This window comes from Myotis daubentonii, chromosome 7, assembly GCF_963259705.1.
Source record: "Myotis daubentonii chromosome 7, mMyoDau2.1, whole genome shotgun sequence".
NCBI classification, from domain to species: Eukaryota; Metazoa; Chordata; class Mammalia; order Chiroptera; family Vespertilionidae; genus Myotis; species Myotis daubentonii.
Genome location: NC_081846.1, coordinates 56,894,702 through 56,907,924, shown reverse-complemented (window position 1 = coordinate 56,907,924; position 13,223 = coordinate 56,894,702). Strand labels below are relative to the sequence as shown.

Below are 13,223 nucleotides of genomic sequence, written 5' to 3'. Positions count from 1 at the left end.
AGCCTTTCGTAGTAGCCCCTAGGAATTTAGCAATAAAAAGAAGGTTCCAGAGTCTGTAGTGGAGAAGGGAGAGGGAGGGGTTGTTGGCACAGGGCTGGATGAGGAGGGGAAGGGGAGGGCGAGGGAGCAGCAGGACCACAGGGTTGAGAGGTCGGATGCAAGGACAGTCCTCTGGTGTCCAGGCTGTGTGTGGGCTGTGAGGGGGGTGGTGGGAAGTCCAGGTAACACTAACCTGGTCTTAGAAAGAGGTTGGGGCTCCAGAGAAGCATCAGGCCTGGTACTGGGGGGATATGTCTCCTGTCTTCACAGTCTTGTTGGTAGAATATTCTTCCCAGTTTGGGACCCGTAGTGGGAGGTGTGGACAGCACAGAGAAAGGGCTAGCTAGCCTGTACCTACTTTCTCCTTCCTTCCCCCCTCCCACCTTCCCTTCCTTCCTTCCTTCCTTCCTTCCTTCCTTCCTTCCTTCCTTCCTTCCTTCCTTCCTTCCTTCCTTCCTTCCTTCCTCCCATTACATCTGAAATCAGCAACCTGAAGCTGAATTTAGGGGCGTGAATGTGGGGAGGAGACAATGGTGCGGGGGACTGGCTGTTTTTCTAACGCTGACAGCAGATTCCAAGGGTGAGGTCAGACCATGGCCAACTCCCTGGCTTCGTAGCCGATCAGCAAACTGCCGCAGATTTTCTTTCTTTTCAGCGGAACGGTATAAAACACATATATTAGGAAATAGACTTGACCTGGCTCCTTCGGAAGTTTTTGAAGTTGTAACCTAAAACTCCTAAGGTGTGTCCTGTCTTCAGGGGTGGCCAACGGCATTTGTGACCCCTGGCTGGAGATGCGGGCCTGTTGAGATATTTGAGTCTGGTGAGGTGTTTGTGAAGTGATCTTAGCTGTTTATGAGGGAAGTGCTCCTTTGAGAGTTCCTGTTATCATTTTACTTCTCGTGTTTACTTTGGATCCGGCAGAATCCCTTCAGTCTCCTGCTGGTGGTTTTAGATTCTCCACTGAAAGGCAGGCTGCTTGAGCAATGCTTGCTGTGTCAGTGGTGGCCATGGAGAGCGAGGCCTGTGATCGTGATTACATAATGAGGTTGAATAAATAAAGAGATGTTCTCCTGGCCGGTCCTGGAAGGGCAGCCTGGGAGCCAGCATCACTAGGGATTCGGTTGCTCTGCGGTTAAATTTTGCAGCTGTCAGATGGGCAGCAGCGGCTCAGCTGTAACCTCCAGGTGTAAATGGACCTTCATCAGCATCATCAGAAAGTGAGTCCTGGGAGGATCCAGTGCAGCAGGATGCTGCTGTCTACCAAAAGTCGCTTGCAGAAACTTGTTCCTGGATGTAATATGTTTTACCCCAGTAGCTGGCTGGATCTATAGAGCTTTGCAACGGTTCTTTTCAAGAAGAGGTAGAGAGTCAATAGGCTTGCTGGCCCTAATTCTGATGAGTCATTTAACTGTCCCCTTCTCTGCCCTTTTTTTCCAGGGCATAGGTAGAATAAGGCAAATTGGATTTCCCTTGAAATGAAACTAGGACTAAGATAATGATGACGAAGGTAGCCCTTAGTTTAGTGAAATAATAATGGCTAACATCATAATGAGAGGTCATCTTCTGGACCAATGCCTTCCTGGTGTTATCTCAGGCTCCTTGAGAACAGGATCTTGTCTTTTGTTCACTGCTGTAGGCCAATGAACAGGGTAGGGACCCAGTGGATGGCCTGAATGCCGATAAGGGTTCTGAAGCACAGAGGGGTTAAATTGCCAGCCCAAGGCCACATAGTAATAACAGATTCCTAGACAGTAGGTAGAAGAAGAAAGTGGAAGGCACAGAGCGTGATGTCCTCAGAAACCGCTTCTTGAAAACATTACTTACTATGATTTTAAAGTTGTCTTAAGTTTCACAAAGTAAATTTCTCCACTGACTAAAAACATGAATTTTTAAAAACTTTATTGTTGAAAGTATTACAAATGTCCCCCCCCCTTTTATCCCCTTTGATCCTCTCCACCCTGCTCCCCAGGCCTTCCCCACACTAATGTTTGTCCATGGGCTATGTGTATATGCATATAAGTTCTTTGTTTAATCTCTCCCCAAATTTTTATAATTAATTTTATTAAAATGAATATTATATGATACAGTTTTATAATTATAATGTTATGAGGACTAAATGAGAAACAAGTTAGAATAGTGCCTGTACTTTGTAGGTGCTATATTTGTTTGAAAATTTTCCTTGAGTGTCATTTATTTTTAAACGGATGTTTGTTTCCTTGGTTTTCTTTTTGAAGTAAAAACTAAAACTTTTTTAAGCTATGAAGACTATCTGTAAGAACAGACTTGAATGAGAAAGTATAAGTCAAAGATATAGGAAAGCTAAGAGTGAGGTCTGATTTTAATAATAAGAATATTATGTTACCATCTGAACACTGCATGAATACAAAATATTTTATTAGCCAACAACTAGAATAAATATTTTAGAAAGAGTTGTCCATAGAACACCAAAATTACGTATTATAAGAGGGTATTAGTGTTTAGCTCAGTAGCCTAAACATTTAAAAAAATTTTTTTTAATTAATTAAGTTATTACATATGTGTCCTTATCCCCACATTACCCCCCATCTGCCCCAATCATGCCCTCACCCCCCCGTTGCCTGTGTCCATTGGTTAGGCCTATATGCTTGCATATAAGTCCTTTGGTTGAGCTCTCCCCCTTATCCCCACCCTCGCCTACCTTCCCTCTGAGGTTTGACGGTCTGATTGATGCTTCTCTGTCTCTGGATCTGTTTTTGTTCATCAGTTTATGTTGTTCATTATATTCCACAAATGAGTGAGATCATGTGATATTTATCTTTCTATGACTTAGCCTAAACATTTTTGACATAGCAATTCTATCAATAAAATACTTTTTGCTTATATCTGCAACATTTACATATTTATGAATTATAATCACAAATTCTTTACAGTTAAGCTATTTGCATTATAAAATACACAAAAATAGAAATAAAAGAATTAAGTAACCACGATTAGACATTCTAATATTTCTTTCTTATCCAGGAGATCACCTGTACCTTCCTCTTTTTATCTGTTTTAGAAGGACTGAAAGTAATCTAGAGAAGAAAGCACATGGCAATTTTTGAGGAAGGGTTTGCTAGTTTTTTGGACTGATTTGTGGATGAGAAGTTGACAGAGAGGTAGACCATCAGGCAGACTGAGGGTAGGATGTTTTGGGGCGTAAACTAGAAGGCTCTTCCTAGCCATCTGCTTGAAAATGTTGGTGAAGTGGTCACACTCCTACAGATTAAAGTGTCCCTGTTAGAATGGTCTAAACCATTGATTCTCAACCTTCCTAATGCCGCGACCCTCGTGTTGTGGTGACCCCCAACCATAAAATTATTTTCGTTGCTACTTCATAACTGTAATTTTGCTACTGTTATGAATCGTAATGTAAATATCTGATATGCAGGATGTATTTTCATTGTTACAAATTGAACATAATTAAGCATAGTGATTAATCACAAAAACAATATGTAATTATATATGTGTTTTCCAATGGTCTTAGGTGACCCCTGGACCCACAGGTTGGCGACCCACAGGTTGAGAACCGCTGGTCTAAACGCTTTCTCCTAACTATGCTGGACAGGCTGGTGGGAAAAAATATAGTTCCTATGCGAAGTATGCACAATTGCTTTTAAATTTGAAAGGTATTCCAGCTATTTGAAAGGAATAGACCTGAATGGAGTGGCAGGGAAGTCAGGTTAATCATTTGGAAGCGAGAAAATGGAAATAGGGTGAAGTCACTGGGCTTGACTTTGGCAAGAGCTGTGGGTGGGTAGAGGGGCAGGGAGACGGCCACTCTGATTGCAGCCCCAGGAGAGATTGGGGTAAAGGCTGCTGAAGTCCTGGAAGGGCAGGAGCAGAGGGGCTGGAGTGGGGCACTTCCTGTCGTTACTTTGGGATATTTGGCGGGAAACTAGTCTTAGTTTCCCCCTGAATTAACGTTTTCTGCGATTGTCAGATAGTTTACCTGCTTGTGGATTAAAAGCTCACACGAAGGGATGAAGTTAACAAACCACTGTTTGGGTACCTGGGAGAGTCCTGTGGCAGCACCCAAAGTCGAGGCCATCAGCCTGGCGGCCTCGGTGCCCACCTCAGGCCAGCGGGTGGTAATGAATATGAATGGATTTGGGAGGATGGTTGGGGTAGACCGTCATCTCCAGTTTTCTGTTCTCTCTGGGACTGGGTTAAACTGCTATGAAAAGTTGGGAATTCCAGACGGATTTAGAATCCAAATGATTGTTTCTGGAGGAACTAAGAGCAGACAGGAGAAAGAAATGATAGATTGGGCAAAGTTTCATTTGAAATTGCGCAAAACTATGTACTTAGTACTGAACAGAAAGTGGAATCTGACAGCATCTCAACAGTGATGGCAGTTTATTGATTATCCATAAATTAAATACTTAAGTGCTATTGGAGTATATTCTGCAGAGCATTTCACAATAAGAGAGAGAAAAAAAACCTTTCCTGAAACTAGGCGGGCTGGATAGTAAAGAACCAGTAGAAATAGCAAGTATGGACCTTTATGGGTACCTTTCATTCCCTTAGGAACCTCCTTAAAAGATGGGATACGTTTTCTTAAATGACAGTTATAATATCATTCAGAGAACACCCGTAGTAAATATTTCTGTCCTTAATTCTGTGTAAAAGAGGCTTAGTCACCCTCATAACTGGTTGATGAGTTTGTGGCTTTCATGGTCGACCTGAGAAACTGGGATAGCTGGCCACTACTTAGATGTGACTGGGATAGAATTAGAAACTGATAAAAAGAAAGATTTGGGGTTGCCAGGAGTCCTTGAGAAAAGTGACCTCACTAAGAGTGACTCAAGGAAAAGTTATGCTGACTTCAGAAACATGACTCATTAGGGGAATGTCGCTGACCTCCCTCACCCTTTGAATGAGAAGCCGTGGGAGCGAGAGTGGAGGGCCTGGCCTAAGGCGGGCGTGCCCATAAACCCTGCAAGTCCTCCTCCCCATTGTTGGTACTTGCGGCTCCAGTGTACAGATTATAACCTGTCAGTTCTATTTCAAGGATGTGGGGAGGAAACAACATTCAGAAGTATGTGTTAGTAGAAGTGAATGAAAGCTTTAAAATGTTTTCTCCTGTGTGACCTTTGGCAGGTCACTGACTCACATTGGGTCTCAATTTCCTTATCTCAAGGTAAAAGAAAGGTTTACTGGAATAATCTCCTAGAGCTCCTTTGGGTTCTAAATGAGTGTCCACTTGGAATAGATGAAAGTGGGAGGTGGCATTATATAGCACTACCTATGTGTGTGTTCCAGGTACATAATGTGCAATAGTTAATCCACATTATTTCATTCACTGTAAGCCATACATACGAGGTAGGGATATCACTATTTCCATTTTACAAACGAGGATGAAGAACATGGACAGGCTCACTCAGCGGCCACTACTTGAGTGGCAGAGCTGGAATACCCTGAGAAAGGTCATAACAACAGCAGTGATCATCTGTGCTTTGAATGAAATGAAAAAAAGTCAGCGTTTTGGGTATTATTGTTCTATTTTCCCAGAGTTTACTTAGAAATAAAACTTTTAAAGATACCAAGATATCAATTATACCCCTCAAAGGGGAAAACTTCATTTTGGGGGGATTCCTGGGATTTGAGGGGGGCAATAAATGACACCCCAGGTTATCCTGCCAGTCTGAGTTCTGAACTGGTTCTGATAGAGACAGAAAAAAGAAGACATCAAATTCAAATTGTATTTTTTTTTTAAATGACGGAACTAATATTGGAGAATATGACTTAAATACGTGTCAACAGTGGGCTTCCTAATACTGAATTCCATGATCGTCGGGCTTGCGGGGCTGCTCACAGGTAGTGCTGGGCATGAAGGCCTGTGTCCGTGTAGCCTGGCTGTAGAAGAAGACTGAAATGTGTGCATCCAGGCTAGCCTGGCACCCAAAAAGTGGAGAGTGGCTGGGCCCCGTCCCCAGTTTCAGTTCCCAAGCAGCAAGGGCTTCTAGGAAAGGGTGAATGAGGGACCCGGAGAGAGACCCAGAGGTAAACCAGAGGCCTGCCCTCCACACAAAAGGAAACAGGAGCCAGGCAGACCCCCCTCCCTCCCCTCTGCCTCCCCACCAGGAATAAACGCTGTTTTGCTCCCCAAAGCCAACAACCTTTTGGATGCATTGATTTTCTTCTATTTGAGATCCTGGTTTTGTAAGAGTGAGGTTGGATTTAAAAACAAAAACAAAACACAAAACCCACTAACCATATTGTTGCTGAGGCTGGTGTGGCTGTTGTGTCCATTTTAGTGGAAGTCAAGTGTCCCGGCGTAGATTCCTCACTCCAAGTTCTCAGAAAGTCACTGTAATTGAGTGTGCTGATAGCAATGTCTTTCAGAAACTGAATTCAAACACGTTTGGAACTTTAAAATACCTTGGTATGTCTAGGTTTTTTTAAATCCTCACTCGATATTTTTTCATTTGAGTTTTAGAGAGTGGAAGGGAGAGGGAGAGACAGAGATAAACACCCATGTGAGAGAGGCACATCAATTGGTTGCCTCCCAAATGCCCTGGGCCAGGGCTGGGAGCCTGCAACCGAAGTACATGCCTTGACCAGAGTCGAACCCGGGACCCTTCTGTCCGCAGGCCAATGCTCTATCCACTGAGCCAAATTGGCTGGGGCTAGGTTTTTATTGTTGAGAGATGGTGAATAGATGGGAAATTTCAGGTAAAGAACACTGGCTGTTGAACCTCTCCCCTGCAGGAGACCCAGTTTTTAAAGATGTTCTCTCCCCTCATGCGCCATTTCCCCCCCTAAGAGTAATGGAATGTATTCAGACTGGACATTATTCTGGGCAACTGGCTTGTCATTTTCTAAAGGAACATTTTTATTCAACAAGTAAAACAAATTTGCCCAACTAAATTATTCATAGGAATTGCAAGACTTGTCATTTAGAGTGGATGTTGGGATATTCAGGTCATTTAGGAGGCTGTGGTTAAAAATAAAATGACCTAAATATATAGCTCTACTTTTTTTTTAAGGGAAATTTAAGCTTTTAATTTTTGTTCGACGTTGGTCCTAATTCTGTTTCTACTGGGAGTGCGAGTAGCTATGCTTTCAGCGTTCCGAAGAAAGACTTTTTTTTTTTCTTTGTGGTCATTTCTCATCCTATACGTGGCACTGTTCCCAGCCAGGCTGGTTAGGTTCTGTGTCTTCTCTCCTACATGACGGGTATATATGTGAGCGACAGAGAAACTGGAGAAGGAAGGTGGTAAGCAAACAACTCCTCCAAGAAAAAGGTGAAGACAGATTGTTACTTGTTCTCATCATTGCTTTTATACTTTAGAGGAAAGAGCATTTGAAATGTGAACTTGTCCCAGTCTGCTTTGGGGCAGTAACTGGAGCATAAAATGTTGAAAATCAATTATGTATGGAGGGAGATGACACAGGCTGACATATTGAAGGTGCACGTACTGTGTTCTGTTTGGTGGACAAAGCGGGGCAGCTAGGCCATAGCGCTGCAGTAACATTGTGTCCCAAGGGGGTGAGGCACGGAGGATAACACATTCCGATGTGCCCGAACTTCACCGAACATGAGACCATTTATGATGTACTTGCCATTTGTCCTGGGAAAAAGTCCTATCTTAAAAGTTGGCTCTGCTCTTTTGCTGGTTGGATGATAAGTAAGGAATCTGATTTAAAATAAAATACATTCTTGGCCCTGGTTTATGGCCGCGTGGCCAATCTGCAGTGCATTATACAGCCTCTGTGCCAGCCAGGTGGGAAGATCCTGCGGGAGGGGTTGGAGAGGGTTTTAGATTTCTTCTGTCACCCGCGGTGCCTGACACCGTGCTGGCAGGCTATGCGAACTGTATCGGTTTGGGTGTTGCCTTATATCCGCTGGATTGGAGAGGCCCTTGAGGACTGGGTTGTGTCGAGTCTGAGGCCTCAAGGCTGGTGAAGAGCTGTATTAGTCTGCTAAGGCGGCCATAGCAAAGTACCACAGACGGAGGGCCTAAGCAGCGGAAGTGTGCTGTCTCCCAGTCCCAGCGGCTGGAAGTCCCAGACCAAGCTGTTGAGGGAAGGATGTGTTCTCGGCCTTCCTCCTTGGCTTGTAGATGACTGACTTCTCCCTTGTCACATCACCTTTCCTCTGGCCACATCTGTCCCTGTGTTCCAATTTCCCTTTTTAAAAAATTATTTTTTTTTTTTTTACTGATTTCAGAGAAGAAGGGAGAGGGGAGAGGGATAGAAACATCAATGATGGGAGAGAGTCATTGGTCGGCTGCCTCCTGCTCGCCCTGAACTGGGGATTGAGCCCGCGACCCGGCCATGTGCCCTGACGGAGAATTGAATGGTGACCTCCTGGTTCATATAGGGCAATGCTGAACCACTGAGCCACATGGCCGGGCACATTTTCCCTTTTTATAAGGACACCAGTCATACTGTGTTAGGGCCCACCCTGATGACCTCATTTTAACATGATTACTCTGTTTAAAGACCCTATCTGCAAATAAAATCGCATCCTGAGGTCCTGGGAGATAGGATTTCAACATGAATTTGAGGGGTAGGGGGAGCGCACACAATTCAGCCCTTAACAGCAGCAGATCCGGGGGTTACCCTCTCTTCTCAGTCTCCTAATGCAGTAACTGTCCCAGCCCTATTGAGTATTTGCTGTCTGGTTTGTATGCAGCTTGGACCCGGAGGCCCAGTTTCCTGCTCACAACAGAAGCAGCCATGCTCCCCAGGCCTGCCATGCTGGCTGGTGGACTGAAGCCATTTCTCAGATGGGGAGAGTTTTGCCCCAGGCTGTTTTTCCAGGTTTAAAAACATTTATCTTCTCCCGCTTTGATCCCTGGAGTATAAAAATACTTGCCGTTTGATGTACACATTGGTTTTAAAGAGATGTAAACTGTGCACTTTGGCTATGATCTTTTCCCTGTTAGCCTTTTTGGAGTCCTTTTTTTTGGTCCTAGCAGGGGAAAATGATCCCCAGAGTTTGAGGGTTTAAATATAGGACACACAGCCACCTGGGTAGCTGGTTGGTCTCTTAATTATCTGGCAGTGGTGGAAATCAAGGCACCAGGTAGTTCTCCCACTCAGCAGGTGTGGGTTGGTACTCAGAAGGTAATTATTTAAAGGATAAAACATATTGCTATATGTTGGATTTTGAATTTTCAGTAATATTTAAAGGGATCTTTCCTGCCCCCAAATCATCAGTTTATTTAAGAAATTTCCAAGTGTAGTGCAGTTTCCTCTGAGAGAGAACTAGGTGCAGTTTGTCTGACTCAAGGTTGTAAACTCATCGGGGAGGGTCCTGTACATGTTCGGAAAGAAATACTGACAGTGGTTCTGGGTTGGAAGACTGCAAACATATACTGGTCATGCCTTTGGGTTGTGTGCGTTTCTCAGGTTAAATGCAGTTTTCAAAATCGCTTTAAAACTGCTTTTATTTTACATATAGAAATATACAATGTAATGAAGGACAGGTACCATAGAAAGTCGCAGTATGCAGAAATTTAAAAACAAGACCCTGGTGGAAATGGTTTGGGGCATGCTCTTGTGCGTGGTCATTTATAGCCTGGCAGGACTCGGTGTGTGTGCATTTGGGATGCTGTTCTAGAACAGGCGTGGAGATCCGCATCTCTTGTCATGGCTCCCAACATCCTACCGTTCACAGGTGGCCATTCATACAGAGCTTGGCAGGGAGCCTCCCATTCTGTATATTTGTTGAGAGAAAAGAGAGAACGAGGTGTGCGTGTGTGGAGCATTTCATAGTGAAGGAAGGACAGCCCGACTGCTGGAGGCAGGTATGAAAGTCCATCCCACCGTCCTCACAGTGTATTTGCTACAGATGCATTCCCACGAGGCCCAGGTTGAGAAGAAAGCCCGCTGCTGTGCTGCACAGCTGTTAAGATAATTAATATTGTTTTTTCCTAAACTGTTATGGGAAATGCAGTACCTAGTTGGCTTTTGAGCACATGAACTTATAGTGCATTTGGGGTCTTTGCGATCATTAACGGCTTAATTCTAGCAAATAGCAGCAGGCCAAATTATGTTGGCGCTAGTACTTCATTAAAAAAAAATTGTGCTAAAAGATACATAGCAAATAAAAATGTTTATTATTATAAAAATGTATCTGAAACTTCTGTTATTAACCAATTCATCCCAGTACATTTAATTAATAGAAACAACAGGCATGTCATGCACTCAAACATTAAAAGAATAAAATATACATAACCAAATTTACGTTTTAACCATTTTTTAAAATCCTTACCTGAGGATATAGTTCTGTTGATTTTTAGAGGGAGAGGGAGAGAAAGAGAAACATTGATGTGAAAGAGAGAAACAATGATCGGTTACCTCCCCCTGTATGCACCCACACGGGGGATTGAACCCACAATCCCGGCATGTGCCCTGACTTGGAATTGAACCAGCAACCTTTCGGTGCGTGGGACGACACACACCGGCCAGAGCCATTCTAACCATTTTTAAGTGACTAATTCAATGGCATTAAGTACATTTAAATTACTGCACAGTCATCACCATCATCCATCTATCTGCACACCTTCTTCATCATCCCCAAGAGAGACTCTGTACCATTAAACACTGACTCCCCTCCCCCTCTTCCCCTGCCCTTCTAACCTCTGTTCTACATTCTATCTCTATGACTTTGCCTCTTCTAAGTACCTCATGTAAGTGAAATCTGTAATATTTGACCTTTGTGCCCAGTGGGTCTAGTAATTCTCAAGTTGTATTTGAATAGCTTTTGCCATATGCCATTTTCTTTTTGATCATAACAAATTTCAGTACATCATGTTAGAGTGTCGAAGTTCTAGGACAGAAGCTCCAAATGCATGTGCCTTTAGGGACCAGAAAGTCGTCACATCTAATATTTATAGAGCAGTTGCTGTGCATCAGGCCCAGCTCTAAGCACAGTTCCCCTCCCACAAGCCCTATGAGGTAAATGCTATTACTACCCCAGTTTTACAGATGGGAAACTGAGAGGTGAATTACTTGCCGAAGACAATAACATGACTAGTATGTGGCAGAGCAGAGATGCTCGTCTGCTCCAGAGCCTGAGCCTGAGCAGCTCCTTGATTATGTGCAGGAGGAGTGGGCAAAGGAACATGGTCAGAGCAGCCCACTGAGCCCCAGGTCGGGTTTAAATAAGGGAGCACTGGAGGTAAAGGTGCCACTCAGCTCCTGTAGGTTGCTGCTGAGTGGGAGTGCGGGCTCCATACCGCTGGCACTTCCACATTTCCAAGAGAAGTTAGAGCTCCTTATTTATGTATGACCTGTCGATTTCTAAGTGCTGGCAACCTAACTCCATCACAAACACCCAGCCTGTGAGCCACTAGTTGGAGACCTTTGCTCCGGAGGTTTCAAGATAACCTTTCACGTATCCAGGCCGCTCCACAGTTTGTGCCCTGGGGACACTCTTCACTTAGATTGTTTGGACCGGGAGGCAGGGCCTTGCAGATCTTTGCTTCCCCAGCTGCAACGTCCACCTAGTGGTTTTGTGTAACGTGTACTGAGCGTGTGCTGAGCGTGCTGGGCAGGCGAGTCTTCCCAGCACTCCTGCTTTCTTCCACCTGTTGCCAAGAGTTCTCTGAGAGCCAATTTGAAACAAAACAAAGCCAGTCGATTTTGAGAGGCTTATACCCTTTCATGTAGAGCTTCATAATTTATTGTTTCATTTTGGGCCCCTTTGACTTAACAGTGCTGATTAAAATAGGACTTTAAAGTGTGTGTGTTTTTTTCCTTTCGAAAATCCCACAAAGAAATGCAAATATATGCTCTGTATAACACACACAGACCTGAATCTCCGTGTTTTAATAATGGCTGCTGGCATTTATGACATGCTTACGGCATGCTGGCCACTGTGCTAAGGATTTTACATACCTTATTTCTTTTAATTCATATTCAATCAATTAAGAATATGTGGATTTAGATTGAATTTTAGAATTGGAAGAGCTTGAACACATCTCAACCAATATGCTGCCTTTGCTTATGAAGCTGGTCAGGGACAATGAATTTCAGAGACTAGTCCAAGGTCATACATCTGTTTTATGGTACAGCCAGAGCCCTTTGGACACACACATCTGTTGAGCGGTATAGAAAAAACCCTCTTGCATACACACATCTGTTGCGTGGTGTAGCCATTGTCTCCTTTTTTTCTGGCTTCCTGTCCAAGAGTCTTTTTCCAGACACCATAGTGCTTCTACTTTTATCTTTCCGTCATCTGTGGGAAAACAGGCTTGTTAAGTTAACATGCAGTAATGTGTTATCACTCACATGTACCGCGTCTGGCCAGTGGATCATTTCCAGGTACTGGAAATGGTTAGGTAGTACTGATGTGGTTTTGGACCGTCTGCTGTGCTTCGTGAGATGCTACCAGAGGCTAAGGAAAGAGACTCAAGTTCTTACCCATTAGCACAGGACCCTAAATGAAACGATCTGATCATCTTACAGATAATACTGTCCCTGAGGGTGTTAGGAGAAAGTTTGACAGGTCGTTTATATATTGAGCGATGTGGTGGTCATCACATTTGTTTGGTATTTGATCCCTTGCCCACACTTCTGTAGGTGTCAGTGGTTCAAATCCATGTTTGAAGCTGGAGGGCAGGGTTTGGACCCTTTTCTCATTCAACTGAAAATTATTAAGGCTTTCCTTTTTACAAGTTATTTTCCCAAGGACAAAAGTAACCTATGCTTCTGGTTCAAAAATTTTTCCAAATACATGGAAATGTAATTTTGCCATTCAGAAATTTACTGCAGATGTTTAAAATAAAATAGTAGATTTAATTTTATTTAAATTGAACAGAGTTCAACTGAACTTAAAACAGAAGGAATTGCCGAACTTAAGATATGTGGCTTTTTTTTTTTTTCAAATTTAATGTCTCCCACACACACTCAAGAAAGATGGCTCTAAAGTTTAAAAAAAGGTATATGAAAAATACTGACAAGCCAGCCCAAGAACCCAGCTTATTGTGACTTCAGAGTTCCTGTCTTTTCTACTTTACCATATTGTCCACATGCAAGAGAAGGATAAACAGTAGAGTGGGGTATAATTAAAGGCTAGAGTGTGTGATACAGACCATCAAGTCACATTTGGAAGCCTGGTGAGGGGACTTGTAAACTCCCATTAATAAAATTTAAAACTGAAGACAGCTGAAAATTTTCCCTAGGGAAATTAATAGAGAGATCAA

The 13,223-nt window shown here is 43.4% G+C and overlaps 1 protein-coding gene across 15 annotated transcripts in view; it reads left to right on the top strand.

Moving 5' to 3' along the window:
• The window catches only part of TANC1 (tetratricopeptide repeat, ankyrin repeat and coiled-coil containing 1), a 240,703-nt gene that overhangs the window by 33,268 nt on the left and 194,212 nt on the right, over positions 1–13,223 (top strand). The window lies entirely within an intron of this gene.